The sequence below is a fragment of the Hermetia illucens genome, chromosome 1 (assembly GCF_905115235.1).
Source record: "Hermetia illucens chromosome 1, iHerIll2.2.curated.20191125, whole genome shotgun sequence".
Classification (NCBI taxonomy): Eukaryota; Metazoa; Arthropoda; class Insecta; order Diptera; family Stratiomyidae; genus Hermetia; species Hermetia illucens.
Genome location: NC_051849.1, coordinates 1,864,951 through 1,883,833, shown reverse-complemented (window position 1 = coordinate 1,883,833; position 18,883 = coordinate 1,864,951). Strand labels below are relative to the sequence as shown.

General features: G+C 46.2%; 1 protein-coding gene across 10 annotated transcripts in view; it reads right to left on the bottom strand.

Annotated features, from left to right (window-relative positions):
• Window positions 1-17,517, bottom strand: part of LOC119651140 — a 114,034-nt gene extending 96,517 nt beyond the window's left edge. For 9 of the 10 annotated variants that reach the window (XM_038054543.1, XM_038054592.1, XM_038054585.1 and 6 more), the window contains exon 1: window positions 16,889-17,143. The gene's annotated coding sequence lies outside the window, so the exon portion shown is untranslated. Of the gene's footprint in view, window positions 1-16,888; window positions 17,144-17,443 lie in introns of those variants that run through there. The other variant, XM_038054618.1, reaches the window with a different exon arrangement.
• Window positions 17,518-18,883: the final 1,366 nt, after the last annotated feature.

Sequence of the window (18,883 nt, the reverse complement as noted above, 5' to 3'; positions counted from 1 at the left end):
CGAGACAAGGCTAGTTGAAACTGGAGGCCGCATGGTACCCAGAGTTCACCGCTTACTGCCACATCTTAACACCTGCGACCATTTAGCCCTTGGCACGGTAGTTATATCTTGGCTTGGGGTTTTAATTACCGCTTAGCTTCACGTGTCACCTCTGGTTTCCCGGAGGATCCTCTTTACTGACCTCCACGACAAGGTTGGTAATCGACGAGGAGGTTAATTTGGGTAATGAACCCACTTTCTTCATCGTGGTCAGGCAACAGGTCATCGACATCGCGGTGGCATCCCCTGACATTGCGGCTCTTGTCGAAGAGTGGAGAGTATCAAATGATATCACGCTCTCGGATCACAGGCGCATTCATTCCGCCTGAACCGGAAGAGTAGACTCTGCAATGCAAATTAGTCTCACTGCAATGAGTGAAATGGGAATTTGACTCTTTTCATAAATATAAATCTGCGGGCCCGGGTGGCATTATTAATGCTCTAGTAATAGAGGGAATGGGGACCTACACATTCAGAATAAATACGGTGCATACCTAGCACAAACTTATATTCCAACGAGCTGGGGTGATGTGGAGGTAGTATTTATTCCCACACCAGGGAAACCCCATTTACACACAAAAAGCTTCCGACCGATCCTGCAGGTTGTTCTGATGCTGTAGGACTGCGATAGGTAAGACTTAGTGACTTTCAACGCAACCGATTCTTTGGATGTGTACATCCTATGAAACCCATTTTGATGTATTCATGTATCGTCTGGTGGCAAAAACTGAACTTAACTAACAGCAGTGTGCCGCTAACGTGGATTCAGAGAGTCGATTGCCTAAGTATTACTGGAGCAATGAGTACTATGACTGCGGCACTTGAAGCTACCCTAAATCTATCCCCCATTCATTTGGAGGTGAAACGGAAAGAAGCCAACGACGCATATAGACTCGACGCCATTGGAGTGTGGAAAGGCACCAAACATACGGCCATGTGTCCATCTGCAAATTTCTGGACGAAAATCCCTCGTTCTCATGCCGGCCGATCTTATGACTTCCAGATTCATCTTCGAAAAGCCATACACTGTCGTAATACCCAAAAGAGAAGAATGGTCGATAAATGGTCGTGAGTCTTTTCAGATTCCAGACTTAATAATCTTCACCGATAAGTCAATCACGGAAGAAGGATCGGGCGCAGGGATGTTCTCGAGTAATCCAATTATGGAACTTACCTGACTCCTCGGACCATATTCCAGGCGGAGATACATGCCATTTCATTGTCAGGGAAAAATGTCTGCGACAAAAATGGAGGGTGCGCACTATACGAATCTGGTTTGGCAGTCAGGCAGTATTATCAGCACTAAACAGCAATAACATAGGCTGTTGGTGTGAAGTTTTCGTCAGGTGCTGCGGAAACTTGACCGACTGAATGAAAGGTTCTTGATGTGGGTGCCAGGGCACTCAGACATAAAATGTAACTGGTAATAAGGATGCTCACAGTCTGGATCCACAATGATGGAGCCAGAACCAGCTTTCTTTAGGAAAAAAGTTATTGTATCGATACTACTGCCTGGAATTTGAAATTGTCACATCAATTCCCTCGATATGCCTTCCTTCAACGGAATCTCGTCGAGGTGCCTACACTCCACAGTTACCTAGTAGTTGCATGCCCAAGCTAAAAAGAAAACCATTGGTTGCCAGCGACAATTAATCCCCTGTTGGAGGGCTGTTGCAATCGCGAAGTCAGATGTATCGCAGAAAACGGCCAAAGGTACCTCCGATTTTGGATGTGCAAGCAGAGTCGCCTGTTCCAGTGCAGTTTTTCAAGCTTCAAAAGCTGCGGTAGATTCGCTGGTCCAATTGGTTGATGAATTTCCTTTAATTTTGCCGTGAAGAATCTCGTTGAGTGGTGCCTGTATTCCTGCTCCACTGAGTATGAACCTTGTGTAAAAATTTAACATACCCAAGAATTCTAAGCTGCTTCATGTGGTCGCAATATGATTGGATCGCTTTGGCTTTGATTGGCACGGAACGTATCCCTCTCTTTTGAGACAAGGTATTTTAAGAAACTGACCTGGCCATGAGAAATCCCGTCGAACGCCGAGGTTAAGTGTGAGGTTAGCAATTTCGTATGTGACAACTGGTGTTCCGTTGGCAGCCGAAAGCTCGAACCAGCCCTTTCTACATAGTCTTTGGTATTTTGAGCGCGGATAAACGAATATATCAGCACCAGCGTCTATTAGGAACCATGTTCTCGTATTTTTGTCGAATATGATGAAGCCGCATGAAGACGATGAAACGGGGCCGTTTACCTTTAATGGCTCCCGATGTCACCTCCGCGACACCTATAAGAGGGAAATGGATGCCGTAATAACCGCAGTCAATAGAGGACCTGGAGATGAAGCATCAACTAATGATCTTCACAACCACCTGAAGAACGTTATCATGGATACGGCCACAAATATACTTGGCCCCAGCCGCAAAAGGAGTCGGAACGGCTGGTTTGACGATGAATGTAAGCTAGCAACGGAACGGAAGAATGCCGCATACCGAGTAATGTTGCATTCTCAAAGAACGCGGGCACGCGCAGAAACTTATTACGAACTCCGTCGAGCGGAGAAGCGACTTCACAGACGGAAAAAGGAAGCCTGGGAGAACCAACAAGTCTGTGAACTAGAAAAGTACAGGGAGCAACCGCACCAGGCGCGGAAGTTTTACCAACAAGTCAGCAGGATGAAGCCTTATACACCTCGATGCTCATCCTGCCGAGACAAAGAGGGAAATCTGATTTCCGACAGAATGGGGATATTAGAGCGATGGGTTGAGTACTTTGATGAGCTACTGAACAACCAGAACATCGGCGAGTTGGAGGTCCCGCCAACTGAAGACGACGGACAAATACTGCCACCACCAAGTTTAGGAGAAACAGTCCGTGCAATTCATCGGCTAAAAAATCATAAGTCGCCAGGAGCCGATGGAATTACAGCCGAATTGGTTAAATATGGAGGCGACCAGTTACACCAAGTGGTTCATCAACTTGTGCTCAAGGTATGGGACAGCGAATCAATGCCTGACGATTGGCAGCGAGGCATAATCTGTCTCATACATAAAAAGGGAGATATCACACAGTGCAGAAATTATAGAGGTATCACGTTGCTGAGTACCATCTATAAGATATTCTCCACTATCTTGCTAGGCCGGATAGCCCCATACGCCCAGAACATCATTGGCCCATACCAAAGAGGCTTCACTCCAGGCAAATCAGCAACAGATCAGATTTTCTCTCTGCGGCAGGCGATGGAAAAACTGTTGGAATATGGACAACAGTTGCACCATCTGTTCATCCACTTTAAAGCCGCCTATGATAGCATAGCCAGGGTAAAACTGTACACGGCCATGAGGGAATTCGGTATCCCGACGAAATTAATAAGACTGACTAGGCTGACCCTGACCAATGTGCGAGGCCAGATAAAAGCAGCAGGATCACTCTCAAGACCATTCGACATCAACAACGGTCTACGACAAGGGGATGTGCTATCATGCGTCCTCTTTAACCTGGCCCTCGAGAAGGTGATCCGTGATGCTGAAGTGAATGCAAGAGGTACGATCCTCTTCAAGTCCACCCAACTACTGGCCTATGCTGACGATATCGACATCATGGGAAGAACCACCCGAGACGTTCAAACTGCCTTCATCCAGATCGAGCAGGCGGCGCGAGATCTTGGGCTGCACATCAATGAAGGCAAGACAAAATACATGGTGGCAACGTCAGCACCGAAGACGAATCAACCAACAACATCAAACCGCACTGGTCAAACACAAACACGAACAAGAATAAGGATAGGGGAATACAACTTTGAGACCGTTGACAATTTCTCCTATCTAGGGTCGAAAATCACAACCGATAACAGCTACGATGATGAAATCCGCGCACGGTTGTTGTCAGCCAACAGAGCCTACTTCAGCTTACAAAGACTGTTCCGCTCGAAACGTCTCACCATAGGGTCAAAGCTCTTACTGTACAAGACTATGATCTTGCCAGTCCTCATGTATTCCTCGGAAACTTGGGTTCTTAGCAAGAAAAATTGCGAACTCTTGGCCGCGTTCGAGAGAAGAATCCTCCGAAGAATTTTTGGCCCCCTACATGAGGATGGACGATTCCGTAGCCTACACAATGACGAAATCTATGAGCGATACCATGACCGTCCGGTTGTGGATAAAATCCGGCTCAATAGGTTACGGTGGGCGGGTCACTTAATCCGTATGGATGAAGATGATCCCACCCGGAAAGTCTATAAGGGCAATATCTATGGTAGGAAAAGAAGACGAGGCAGACCCTGCCTAAGATGGAGCGATGGCGTGGGGCAGGACGCCAGACAGCTTTTAGGGATATCGAATTGGTGGACCTCGGCGCAAAACCGGGATGTCTGGAGTTCCTTATTAAGGCAGGCCTAGACCGGATACCGGTTGTTGCGCCGTTGATGATGATGATGATGATGTAATTTCCCAAGGTCTAGTTACACCGTTTCCCACATTTGGTGGCCTCGGCATTAAATCTTCTGTGATACCAGCATATACCTTGGAAATGACGACTTTTACATCCGGAAGAATTCGCCCATAAAGCTTGCCTGCGCGATTTAAAACCAAACCTCAAGGTTGTGGGGATTGAAGTCCTGAAAACTTAGCACCTAGTTTATCGCAGTCACAGTGATACTCTTTTCTGGAGGCGTATTGGATGTTTTCGTAGTTCTCGTTGTCACTGTTTTTACATTTACCTGGAACCCGGCGATTTTCCTTTTTTAAACTTGAGGTCACCACTTTGGGAATTGCCAGGTGAAGTTCATAACAAAAATTTAGTGAAAGCTGTGTTTATATATTTGATTGTTTGAGGCTAATTTTGACACCGAGTCCAATCTATCCAATAATGACCGCAATAATGCATTATGTTCGAAAAGCAGCTCGTGGCTCATCCCATTTCCTTAACCAACCTGAGATAGAGTCCAGTGTTGTTAGCTGCCGTCGAAAGACGTCATACTCTTCGTCAAATCTTCAGTCTCCTCATTATCAACTTAGCTAACTTAACTGATTTATCTAACACATCTATCTGTAAAACTAACCAGCAACTACAAAGGAGTAGTAACTAATTGACTACTGATAGTACCAGCTGATCTCACCTACTCCCATCTGGATTCTGCTTGGCTTCTCATTCCTCATGTGCTTCCTAAGGCGTAATTCCAGCCTATATTAAGTCAGGTCGTTATTACAGTCCTCTACAGGACGTACTTCTGCATAAGAAAAGTGAAAACATCGTAAAAATCAGCCCTTCAACACGGTTAACGCTACGAAAGTTCACTTTAAGAGAAAATAACTGCGTGCTACATGCCCACTTGGATATCTCCAATGTCAATTTTTACCACCATCGCAATATCCTTCTTAATTTGCCTAATTAGAACCCATTTATCGAATTAATTATTATCGTCTCCTGTTGCAATCCTCGATTCAATATTCGTAGAATAGATACTCGACCTTCCGCTCCTCAGTGCTTAGGTTATTTGCCTTCTTTCATTACAAGGAGTAATCTATTATGATTATGTATAATTATCATATTTCCATGTTTTGAATAAATAAATTATTTTCTGAAAGGACAATTGATGAAACAATGAATAAAACAAGTAATTTGATCAAAGACTCACTGATGTGAGCATTTTTTGTGCAATTTAGGTTTTTTGGAATGAGCCGGGATTCGAAATGTCTTGTGGCTGCACACCGGAGACATGAACCACGCACTGCATTGCCGGCAGTACGTCGCAATGAACGCACCCTCCCCCAAGGCACTGAAACACCAACCGACACGGCTGATGACCTAGCACCCGCTTTAATTATGTACTCATCGGTCTCGACAGAGAGACCATCGGGCTAGTCACACTCTTTTGCAAGATTGCTTCTACGCCCGACTGCAGGAAGAGCTCATACGCCGGCTATCAGTAAGTGAGGAGGCGAAGCTGGATCACTTGCCAAACGAGCTGACGCGGGGCGACCGTATTTTCAACCAGCTGCTTCGAGAATTGGGACAGCTGGGTGGGGATACGGTCGGTTGAGAGCTGTTTAAATCTAGTTGCAGAGACTTGCAGAGAGCCCCGCGCTATCTTGTCTTGCGCGGACTCGAGGTCGCTGTCGGTGCTATCCACCACGGCCGATAAAATCCACAAAGTGTAAGCGCGCCCCGTGGTCGTGAATGTATCTACAAACACGAAAACAGAAACCGACGACGTAAAGAAAACGGTGACTTCACTTGCACACGCGCGGTCGAGGTCTATTTTCCGAAATGGGCGTTCGGGTAGTCGCACCCTGGGGCCATCAGCGGGCCCGACAAATTGCTGGTACCATCGTAAATTTGGAAATCAAGCAGCTTACATAAATGTACCACTAGATGCAATTTCAACGCAAAAAACGAGGCTCGCTGGGTACCTTGGCATCACTACCCAAAGTGCAGTACCACGCCGCCTTACGATTTCCGACCCTCTGAGCAGACGTTGCATTCTGGTCGACACGGGTGCGAAGGTTTTCCTCAATTCCCGTTCAAACAAGCTAATACCGCAACACTTGCAACTGGTTGCCGCAAATTCCTCTTCCATCTGCATTTACAGCTACAAGCAGGTGGACGTGAGTCTCAGATTGCACCGAACGTTTTCGTGCCGATTCATTTTGGCGAATATTAGCACCCTCATTTTATGCGCAGACTTCTTGTGTCACTGTGAGTTGCTGGTGGACCTGCAAAATAGAGCCTTGATAGACCCCGCAACCTCCTTGAAGTTGTCAGGAAAAATGTCCCCGTATTCAAACGACACTCTTTCCATTGTTTTCGAGGACATTGCCGACCATAACATTCGCGCATTCATCCGAAAATTTCACAACAGCACTACTGAAAGTAGTTTCTCCCAGCCGGTTAAGCACTATGTCCAGTACCATATCAACACTACTAGCTCCCCGATTTTCTTAAAGATGTGTCTCCTATCACCAAGGAAGCTAGCTGTTGCAAAGAAATAGTTTGATGATCTTATAAAACCCTCCAATGGCTGTTGGTCATCTCCATATGGTCGCTAAGCCAATCGACGAAAGAAGGCCTTGCGGAGATTACAGGCGTCTGAACGCTCACACATTTCCCGACTGATATCCGAAACCGATGCGCATATTACTTGATAAACTGCCGTATTTTCCTGATCTTAGATCTGGTCAAGGCGTATCACCAAATCCTTATAGCTCACGAAGCCATACTGCAAACGGCAATTTACGCAACTTTCGGACTCTTCGAGTTCGTCAGAATGATATGACATATTCATCAACTCGAAACTTAAACTTCTATTTCGTCTACATGGATGATGTTTTGGCCGGCTCTTTTTCCGAACCTGAGCATTTAGGCTCGAGTGCATTTTTTATCGTCTCCTCCGGGCTCGTTTTAAATCTTCAAAATTACAAATACCTACCAACCAGGGTGAAATTTCTCGCCCACATAATCACCTCTGAAGAAATTCAATCAGACTCAGACAAGGTTCAAGTGATCAAACAGTTTCCCCTAATGACCACGATGAAGGACCTGCGCAGGTTTTGGGACATGTTAAACTTCTATCGTAGTTTCCTGCCCAAAGCCGCTCACCATCACGCGATTCCTTAAGCTTATTTGTCTCGGCCCAAAACAAAAAACTCGCGCGAGTTTGCGTGGTCTACTGAGGCCGTCCAGGGGTTTGAAACCGACAAACAACAGCTTGTTGATGCTACACGTCTGGCATTCCTTTGGCCGTATTCGTCGATGCCTCAGACACAGCGGTAGGCCCCGTTCATCACCAACGGGTAAAGCAAACCTGGCAACCCTTGAGCTTCTTTTCTAAGCAAATAAACCCAGCTCAACGCAAGTACATCGCCTACAATCTTGAGCTACTCACCGTGTACCTCTCCATTAAATACTTCCATTTCTCCTTTGAGGGCAGGTTGTTCTTCAAAGAGTTTCCCATCTTCGGCCCAAACTCTTACTTCTGGGCTAGACAGTGCATCGCGTGCCAGAAGTGGAAGATTATAAGATCAGCAAGCACGTAAAAAAGGAAGTAAGCGTATTCCCTCAGTCGATCAAACATTTTCATCCACCTTGACATCATTGACCCTTTGCGAGACGCACGGTTGTAAATATTGCCCCAAAATCATCGCTAGGTTTACGCGGTGGCCTGAAACAATAACTCTGACTGATATTACTCCCTAATCATTTGCTGAGGCCTTATGTCGAGAATGAATCCCGAACTTTGGTGTACCAGCTGTAATCATCGCCGGGAAATGCGATTTGAGTCTACCCTTTCCTCGGAGCTAGGTAAGCTCCTGGCTTTCAAACGACACAAGACCATTGCATGTCATCCGCAGTCCAATGGGATACTGAAACGTTAGCACCGGAGGTTGGAGGCCGCCTTAATAGCTCGCGACGATCCATCGTAGTCGTAGTCCGCGCCTCTCGTTCTTCTCGCCCTTCGCACAGCTCCTTCCTGCTAATCGATATTGTCAGGCGAGTTACTCAGTACATATAACTCCTAAATCTACTACTGATCGCAAAAAGATCGATCTGATTTCTCATACGGTATTGGTCAGTTGAAGCCCTACTGTCCTTATGGCAGGGTCTGTGCCACCAATGACGAGTTACAGTTACAGAAATTCATGTGCCTCCCCCATTACCGTTATGGTCGCCAGCAAAGTGTTGTCAAAACCCACCTTGGCGTTCAGATCCCCCATCACGATCACAATGTCATCTTTAGTAACCCTCCCCTAAACTACGTTTAATTGCTCAGACAAAAAATCAACCAATATTATTCGCAGTCATGTCGTGCTTGCTAATTAATATAAAGGAACAACCACCAACTTGCAACCCCTGACAGTCTCCCAGCTTCCAAGGCAGAGGTAAACTAGTATCTTATGATTTACCTCCGCTATGGACACAACCATTAGTCACTACTACTTCTCAATTTAGCTCTTTTGTAAATTCTTCCTGGAGGTAGTCGCTTTGGCGCTTTTTGGTGATACTAGCGGAGATTCATTCCTCGGCGGACTTTTTCGTTTGCTATTTTTCAAATTTCTTAGTTGCTGTGATACCTATCCGTCTTATTATTTTAGGAAGACTTCTCCGGGTATATAACTACACGGTGGCCAAATAGTGTCACTGATCATTGAAAAATAAACATAGACAACAGCCCTGTAGGAGCATTCTTCCTGGAAGCTGTCAAAAGTATTTTAAAATCAATAGAACGGATACCGCTATAGTCGACAAAGTAATGAAGTAACCTGCGTAAGAGTATTTCCCACAAAAACCAGTTTGCTTCTCACCGACCAAAATTTTCTAGATACTTCTCCTTGGGTTCGAAAAAAGCTCCAAACACAACAGGTTTGCCGAACTATTCCACCGTATTGAGGTCCTAACGCATTGTGCTGGTTTATCTGTTAAAATCAAATCGAATTCAATATCTCAAGCAACAATTTTTCCACGTCTCAAAAATGTAAGCTGAGTCAAAGTCGAAGTCCTTTTTCTTTTTCCAGGTCCTGTCAGTTGAAGTAGAAGTCCGTCCCTTCATGGCACTCTGCTCTCCACTCCGCCCCCAGATGAAACCAAGAGGTTTCAGCGACCGAATCTGGAATTGTGTTCCCCATCATTCCTTGAAGCGAACGCGCCGTTGTTTTGGGGTGCACACGGGCTTCAGCCTGGACAGGGAGACCGTTTTTTGGTGTCCACCGATCTCGAGCTGGAAGAAATGTTCTCCGCGCTCGAGAACGCGGTACGGGTGTTCATAAGGAGGCTGCAGCGACTTCCGGACGGCATCCGTCCTGACCAGGGCATGCCTCCACGCGTCCAGCTCCTTGGGCGCACAGACAGGTGCGGACGAGTGTTGGATGGGAGGAGTGACCTTGATGCGTCGGAGACTGTCTCTCAGCAGACGCACCAACTCCGATTCTCGTGTTCGGGCACTTCTCCAAAAGTTCAGCCAGATTACTACCGAGTGTAGTCTCTCCAAACCAGTGAAGCACAATGTGCAGCACCACATTAACACTACTGGTTCCCCGATCTTCTCGAAGGTGCGTCCTCTATCATCCCAGAAACTGGCTATTGCACGGAAAGAGTTAGAACAACTCGTTCAACAGGGTATCTGCAGGCCCTCAAACAGCTGTCGGTCTTCCACACTCCATATGGTCCCCCCTGGATTACAGAAGGCTAAATGCACAGACTGTTCCTGACCGATATCCAATTCCACTCATCCACGACTTTGCGCATCACCTCGCGAATTGCCGCATCTTTTCGACCTTACACTTAACCAAGGCTTATCATCGAATCCCTGTAGCTCCAGAAGACTACCAAAGACAGCAATATGCACACCCTTTGGACTCTTCAAGTTCACCCGGATGACTTTCGAATTGTGCAATGAGGCGCAAATCTTTCATAGGTTCATCCACTCGGTCCTGCGAAACCTCGACTTCTGTTTCGTTTATTTGGATGCTGTTTTGTTCGCTTCTTCCTCAGAGTCTGAGCACTTAGCCCATCTCGAGTGCATTTTTCAACGTCTCCTTGAGGCCGGGTTAATCCTAAACGTTGAGAAATGCAAGTTCCTTCAAACACAGGTGAGATTCCTCGGCTAATCCATTTGCCCTGAAGGAATACAGCCCAACTCAGACAGGGTGCAGCCAATTACAAGCTTCCCGCGTCCGAAAACTGTAAAGGATTTGCGGAGGTTCTTGGGCATACTAAACTTCTATCATCGTTTCCTGCCCAAGGCAGCCCAACACCAGTCCGTATTGAACGCGTACTTAGCTGGCTCCAAAACTAAGGACACACGAGAGATCGTGTGGTCTGAAGAGGCTGTCCGCGTGTTCAATAAATCCCGAAGCAACTAGCTGATGCTACACTCTTGGCATTTCCTTCGCAAGATGCACCTCTAGCCGTTTTTGTTGATGCCTTTGACACCGCAGTAGGTGCCGCTTTTCACCAAAAGGTGAATCACGTCTGGTAGCCGTTGAGCTTCTTTTCCAGGCAGTTGAACCCCGCTCAACGGAACTACAGTACCTACGATCATGAACTGCTCGCCGCGTACTTGAGCATCAAATACTTCTGCTTCTCCATTGAAGGCAGGCCGCTCACCGTGTTCATGGACCATAAGCCTTTCGCATTTGCTTTGAAACAAAATCCCGACAAAGCATCCCTTCGTCAGCTTCGACGTCTGAGCTTTATAAGCCAGTTTACGCCAGACATCTAGCACGTGTCCGGCAAGGATAACTTAGATGCTGACGCTTTGTCTCGTGTCTCCAAAGTTAACATCCCCGTCTCACTCAACTTCTCGGCTATTGCCAAGGCGCAGGAGGATGACGCAGTAATCCAACCCCAAATACAAATTTCGGGAATTGTCCACCTTCGGCTTGAACTTCTCTCTCTGCTGCGAAGACTCAGAAAAGGGACCTCGGCCATACATTCCGGCCACCTTTCGCAAGGAAGTGTTCCACGCGGTTCACGACTTAGCGCATCTAGGCATCAGGTCAACAAATCGGTTAGTCACCGATAAATACATCTGGCCCTCCATGAATAAGGACGTCAATTCCTGGGCCAAAATTGTAAAGTTCCCAGGCATGTAAGGAAAGAAGTGGGCTCATTCCCCCGCACCACCAAGCGGTTCCACACAGTACACCTCGACATAGTAGAACCTTTGCGAGACTTGCATGGTTAGAAGTATTGCCTCACAATCATCGACAGATTTACGCGGTGGCCTGAGGCAATACCTCTGAAAGACATTACGGCGCATTCATGTGCTGAAGCCCTCTGTCGAGAGTGGATACCTCGCTTTGGCGTCCCTGCAGTGATCATCACTGACCAGGGAATGCAATTTGAGTCCACCCTTTTCTCGGAGTTAGGCAAACTCCTGGGGTTTAAACGCCAGCAGACTGCTGGATACCACCCGCAATCCAATGGGATGCTAGAGCGGACACTGAAAGCCGCTATTATGGCACCCGACGATCCGTCCTGGACCCAATTCTTGCCTCTCCTCCTACTCGGCCTACGTACAACTCGCCGAAAGAAATTTGCTGCCAGCCCCGCGGAGCTGGTATATGGGGAGAACCCGAGACTCCCAAGTGATCCGGTCTTCGACAAGAGAACTTTTTCACGTCTTAAAAATGTAAGCTGAGTCGAAGTCGAAGTCCTTTTTCTTTTTCCAGTTCCTGTCAGTTGAAGCAGAAGTCCAGCCATTATGTTTTTATATCTCACATCACTGCCGTCCCTTCATGGCACTCTGCTCTTCACTCCTGTGGCGGGGTCTAAACTGAGTGGAGAGCGCCGGTGGCGTCATCTATAAATTATAAAATAAATTTCGAATGCCGTGAATCCTGCCGCGCCACAATGCCACGACCATCTTTCACATTCGCATGCTGGAAGGAGGTGCTGTTAGAGGTCACGCTGGTATTGTGATCGTCTATTAAGAAGTTCTATACACAATTCCTCTTTTACGTTAGCATCGGATGTCTTCGAGGGTGCGAAGAACTATTTTATTGAAACACTACTCAATCTAGCCATGCTATTAACATGGTATGCTGGTCCCAAGCCCAGGTAAAGGAGGAGGGTTTGAGGCAACGTACCCTGTACTATCCTCAGTAAAACAAAAATAAAATGCTGAGATCAGGGAAAGAGATAAATAGAGTATAGTTGGAGTTATTCTACTATGCTAAATCCTACCTGATCTCTCTTGGTGACAGGCCCCGCGACAGGTCGACCAAGAAAATGCATAGAATGTCGTTACAAACATGATGATCGGATTAAGTCACAGGCCTCGGAGAAATGCTAGGGCGTCCACCTCAGTCGACGCGGCAGGACGGGCTCCGGTCCTTTCGAGAAATGGGCAAGGGTTCTTGACGCATGGACGGCGTCAGGACGTAAGCAAGTTAGTCCGCACACAACGAACAAAACAAATACGTGTCTGCACGCTAAATGTTGGTACCCTAACTGGAAAGACCGAGGAACTCGCAAGAGCCCTTCGGAAAAGGTGCATTGACATCTGCGCTCTGCAAGAAACCCGATGGTCTGGTTCCAAAAGCTGCGACATTGAACGCGAACGCGGTAAAAATGGCTACAAACTTCTCTATTTTGGTAACCCATACACTCAATATGGTGTTGGCATTGCCATCTCAGAGGGTTTCCGTGATACCATTAAAGAAGTCGAACGATTTGATGATCGGCTGATGAAGCTCACCATTATATCAGCTGATCGCACTATTCACTTCTTCACCGCGTATGCACCACAAACAGGCCGACCTGATGCCGAGAAAGATGCCTTCTGGCAACTTCTCGATGAAAAGACTTGTCACGTGCCTGCTGACGATTACATAATCATTGCCGGCGACCTTAATGGTCATGTGGGTGAAAAGGCAGACGGTAACAGGTGCCATGGGGGAAAGGGGTTCGGAGCGCGCAACGAAGGTGGCGAGCGTATAATCGATTTTGCGGACACCCATGACCTTGTACTTATGAATACATGGTTCATCAAACGATTGTCTCATCTTCCCACATTTTATAGTGGGAACAATAAAACGCAAATCGACTATATTCTCATAAGACGTCAACATTTTACCACTGTCACTGATTGCAAAGTCGTTCCCTATGAGACCATCGCACCTCAACATCGGCCGTTGATTGCTGTCCTGCGAATTAAGCCACCGATAAAACGGCGTGAGGAACGCACTGGCCCGCCGCGCATTAAATGGTGGCGATTTGGTGAGAAGAACGAAGAAATGGTCTCACTCATACGATTGCCAACCATTACGAATGTGGAAGAATCATGGAACCAAATGAAAGACACGATCCACAAAGCGGCCTCTGCAACCCTCGGGGTCACCAAGCCGGGTAAGCGGTACATCAACCGAGATACTTGGCTTTGGAATGATGATGTTGAAATGAAGGTCCGTGAAAAGAAACGCCTCTACCACAAATTTCTCGACGATAAAACGCCTGCTAATTGGCAAATTTATAAGAATGCCAACCGGGAAGCAAAGAAAGCGGTCGCTGTCACCCGAGCGAACCATTTCAAAAATCTTTACGATAAACTGGACACTCGGGATGGCGAGAGAGATCTGTACCGACTTGCTAAAAGCCGTGATGAACGCACACAGGATATCGAACACTTCTGTTGTGTTAATGACAAGAACGGTACTTTGCTTACTGATCGTCGAGCCGCGACGGATAGATGGCGAGAATACTTCGAGCAGATTTCAACTGAAGAATTTGCTCATCCTCCACTTCCACAATCATTGCCGACATTTGGAGCAGTTCCACCAGTCAGCGCAACTGAAGTCGAGGAGGCAATAAAACAAATGAAATCGGGGAAAGCAACAGGACCTGACGACATCGCATCTGAGCTCTGGAAAGCGAAGAGCTGGGACCCAACACCGGGGCTGAGTGAATTCTTTAACCGGGTTATTCAGGAAGGAAGAACACCATCTGACTGGCAAGAAAGTACCACTGTTCCAATATGGAAAAAGAAAGGTAGTCCAGCAGAATGTTCAAATTATCGTCCGATCCGGTTACTTTCCCATACCATGAAGATTTTTGAACGCATTCTTGACAACCGTATTCGCGAAATCGTTGAAATAACCGTGAATCAAGCCGGATTTGTCAAGAACTGCGGAACTACTGACGCAATACACGCTGCGCGGTTACTCATGGAGAAACACCGTGAGAAGCATCGCCCTCTTTACATTGCCTTTCTGGATCTAGAGAAAGCGTTTGACCGTGTACCACACGAACTCATCTGGTATGCTTTACGACAACACTTCGTGCCAGAAGAACTCGTGCGCTGGGTTCAATTGCTCTACCACGATCCGAAAAGTAAAGTTCGAAGTATGGCGGGTGTATCAAAACCGCTTCGTGTCTCTGTTGGAGTTCATCAAGGAAGTGCCCTCTCACCACTCCTCTTTGTCCTTGTTATGGACACCGTCACACGGGATATCCAACGTCCAGCGCCCTACACACTGCTTTATGCAGATGATGTTTTCCTAGCATCTGATAGCAAAAATGATCTGGAGCAACTTGTTCAAAAATGGAATGATCGCCTCATGCAACACGGTCTCAGATTGAATTTAAACAAAACTGAATTTTTGACGACCGATCCTCATGAAACAGGCACAATCACTGTCAGCGGCAGTGATCTGCCCAGATCTGAGCGATTTAAATACCTCGGGTCAACGCTATCAGCCAATGGAGAGCTGCGTTATGAAATTGCTTCACGCATTAACGCAACCTGGATGAAGTGGCGTTCCACAACTGGTGTCCTTTGTGATCGACGTATCAACGAACGTCTCAAATCTAAAATTTACCGCAATGTTGTCCGTCCAGTCGCTCTCTATGGTTCTGAGTGTTGGCCGACCATAAAAGACAATGAACGGCGTCTCGCGGTAATGGAGACGAAGATGCTACGTTGGACTAGTGGCGTCACACGTTTAGATCACATCCGAAATGAGGATATCCGCGATCGTTATGGGGTTGCACCGATCGTGGAAAAGTTGCGAGAGAGGCGTCTTCGATGGTATGGTCACGCAATTCGTGCAAACGAGAATTCACTTGCAAAGATTGGTCTGAACATCGAAGTCGATGGTAAACGACCAAAAGGCAGACCTAAGCAACGGTGGCTTGATACGCTGGATGGGGATTTGAAAACCTCGAGATTGCACCCAGATCAGGCATTCGATAGAGCCAAATGGCGAAACCGATCACGACGAGCCGACCCCGCTTGTGAACGGGACAAAGGCTGAAGAAAAAGAAGACTACTCAATCTAGGTCGACAAATTGTTTTCCGGATCATAAGGGTGCCTCTCGCTACGATGATGAAATCCGCGCACGGTTGTTGTCAGCCAACAGAGCCTACTTCAGCTTACAAAGACTGTTCCGCTCGAAACGTCTCACCATAGGGTCAAAGCTCTTACTGTACAAGACTATGATCTTGCCAGTCCTCATGTATTCCTCGGAAACTTGGGTTCTTGGCAAGAAAAATTACGAACTCTTGGCCGCGTTCGAGAGAAGAATCCTCCGAAGAATTGTTGGCCCCCTACATGAGGATGGACGATTCCGAAGCCTACATAACGACGAAGTCTATGAGCGATACCATGACCGTCCGGTTGTGGATAAAATCCGGCTCAATAGGTTACGGTGGGCGGGTCACTTGATCCGTATGGATGAGGATGATCCCACCCGGAAAGTGAATAAGGGCAATATCTATGGTAGAAAACGAAGACGAGGCAGACCCTGCCTAAGATGGAGCGATGGCGTAGGCCAGGACGCCAGAAATTTTTTAGGGATATCGAATTGTTGGACCTCGGCGCAAAACCGGGATGTCTGGAGTTCCTTATAAAGGTAGGCCTAGACCGGATACCGGTTGTTGCACCGTTGATGATGATGATTTTTTTAAGTCAACTAGCTTCCTTCCTTAGAGACAGTACACAATTACCTCCCCTTTGAAGTGCGCAATCATTATAATTAGAGGAACTATAAAATGTGATAGGTGATGGACATTTGGCAACTAAATTTTTGTTCCGGTGTTTATCATCAGCGAAGGAATCAATATATTTAACGTATTTTATGTAAGTGTTCATATGTACATGAATGGGCCATTAAAACGCGACAATCTTGCATGACTTGGCTCATTTACGCTATTTCCTTCACACGTAAGGAGTATATGGCGAATATGTATAGCTCTAAGTGGGCGTCTGGGTCATTTCCACAAGCGACTTCATTGCAAAAACATTTCAGAGATTTTTCGCCGGACATTCAACTTACAAGGCAGACATGAATGCAATGCAACGACGCTAAGGGCCCTGAATTGCAATGTAAGAATATGCAAATTGGGATCAATCACCTTTCACCCATGCACCGTCGCAGGATCTGAAGTTCACCACCAAGTTCCAAGAAGTTTTAACACTTTATCACCATCGAATCATCACTATTAGTTTCTACTTAAGCAACCGCGAATTATTCGAAAATTTTGCCGAAAGCACAAAAACTTATGACGCTACCACATATATTGGTTATCGCGGCAGGAATCGCCCATATTGAAACGTGTTCAATATTTCACGTCTAACTACTCACAGGACTTCTCTCGAACTGTATTTGAAACGATACTCTGGTGCATAGAAGGACTCATTGTATCTATTTGCTGCCTAACAGATAGTAGATAGTAGGGTAGGGGGTGCAGGGTACAAAGCTAGAAGTACGGATGGCGTGTACAGTGCCACGCAGGCTTGGTTTTATTACAAGGATCTTTCTAGGATATTTTTCAATAAATACAATTAACTGGAGCACAATAAAAATTAATTTAGACTTAATACGAATGTGTGGAGTTGGAGTTTGGTGATTTTGGAGCTGTTTTTTTTTGGGGTGAATGTCAGGCTCCATTGGTTGGTGTGGTACCTACCTGTGTTTACTTCTTGTCTATTATTGTGTCATCAGCTCACTATATTTTACGTTTATTCTTGTTTGGTTAGAAGAATCCTCATGAACGATAGTTTGCAGCGTTTCCTACAGGTGTGAGAATACAATATTTTAGCGGAGGGGGTTGAAGTTTAAGTGGAGATTGGAAAAGCAACTACAGAGAGTCAAAAACGGGTTAATTTGTCTCTTTGGAGGAATTTTGTTTATTTACCATTTATTTATTATTATTTATTTACTCAGCCACTTACCTACTCCTACCTGGAAAACAATTCACTATGCAGACGTTCAACAATTTGATTCCTTCCAATTAGTGAGCCTTCCCGCACCACTCGCGATTCACTATCAATATTTTATCGAGAAAGTATCACAAGGATATTTCCATTATATTCCTATTTAATATTTTTCTTTCTGCACAACCATCGCTAAAGTGTTCACGCAAATGTTTTCAGTAAGTACTTTCACACCTGCACAGGTATTGTACGGTAGGTCGGTGGGGGCGGTGAGCAGGTCCGGGGCTGAAAAAAAGCGTAATAGGATTCGTGCTAGAGGTGGAGGAGTTTGGCTTTGTCTTTTTTCATCAACCTGTAATAAACAATTGAGTGTGTTGATAGAAAATGGGACTCTGAAACTAGCCAAGGTTGTGCCTTTTAAACAAATTAGGTAATATGTATGATCGGAGTGTCTTCACGTGCTCAGGTCGAATAAGGCTCAAATAAATTATTATTTTGGGAGTCAGATAGTGTATATGTATATATATGGGACCCGGGACATCTTATGAGGTATTTGGTGAACGTTGAGAAAAGGATAAGTCTACGATATGTTTGTGAGGCTGTGATCAGATGTATATCGCATTTGATTGTTATTAACTAAGTTTACCTTAAAACTTTGATGTTAATGAAAATTTGGATGAGCTATTTCTTTTTCTTTTTCTTTTTTTTTTGGGGGGGTAGGGTAGGTGAATGCACTCACGCACACAATGTTGGACTCCCGATATTCGGTACGTCGTCTTACTACCAACTAAACACCTCCCCATCGTCAGAGAGCTAGCGGGTGCCAGGCTACTTACACATTACTTTGGGCTAGTCCTCGAACTCTCCCGCCTTACGGAACCTTAAAATCAGGGAATTCCTTTCCCCAACGGGTGGGAAGAGGAGGAAGGGAACTGTCAGTTCAAGGAACTCCCTGCCATCCGGCTCCTCCACCGGTCGAGTTCTATCTTCTTAGCAACGAAAAGGGTCCGAACGTAATGGGCAATACGGTTCCACCTGTCAGCAGTCCTCAGCATCTCTTCGACAATGTTGTCTGGAGAGAGATCCCCTGTGTTTAAATAGAGCTGCTGACGAACCCCATCCCACCTTCCACAAGAAAAAAAGATGTGGTGGGCGTCGTCCATAACTCCATTGCGAAACATACAATCCGGAGA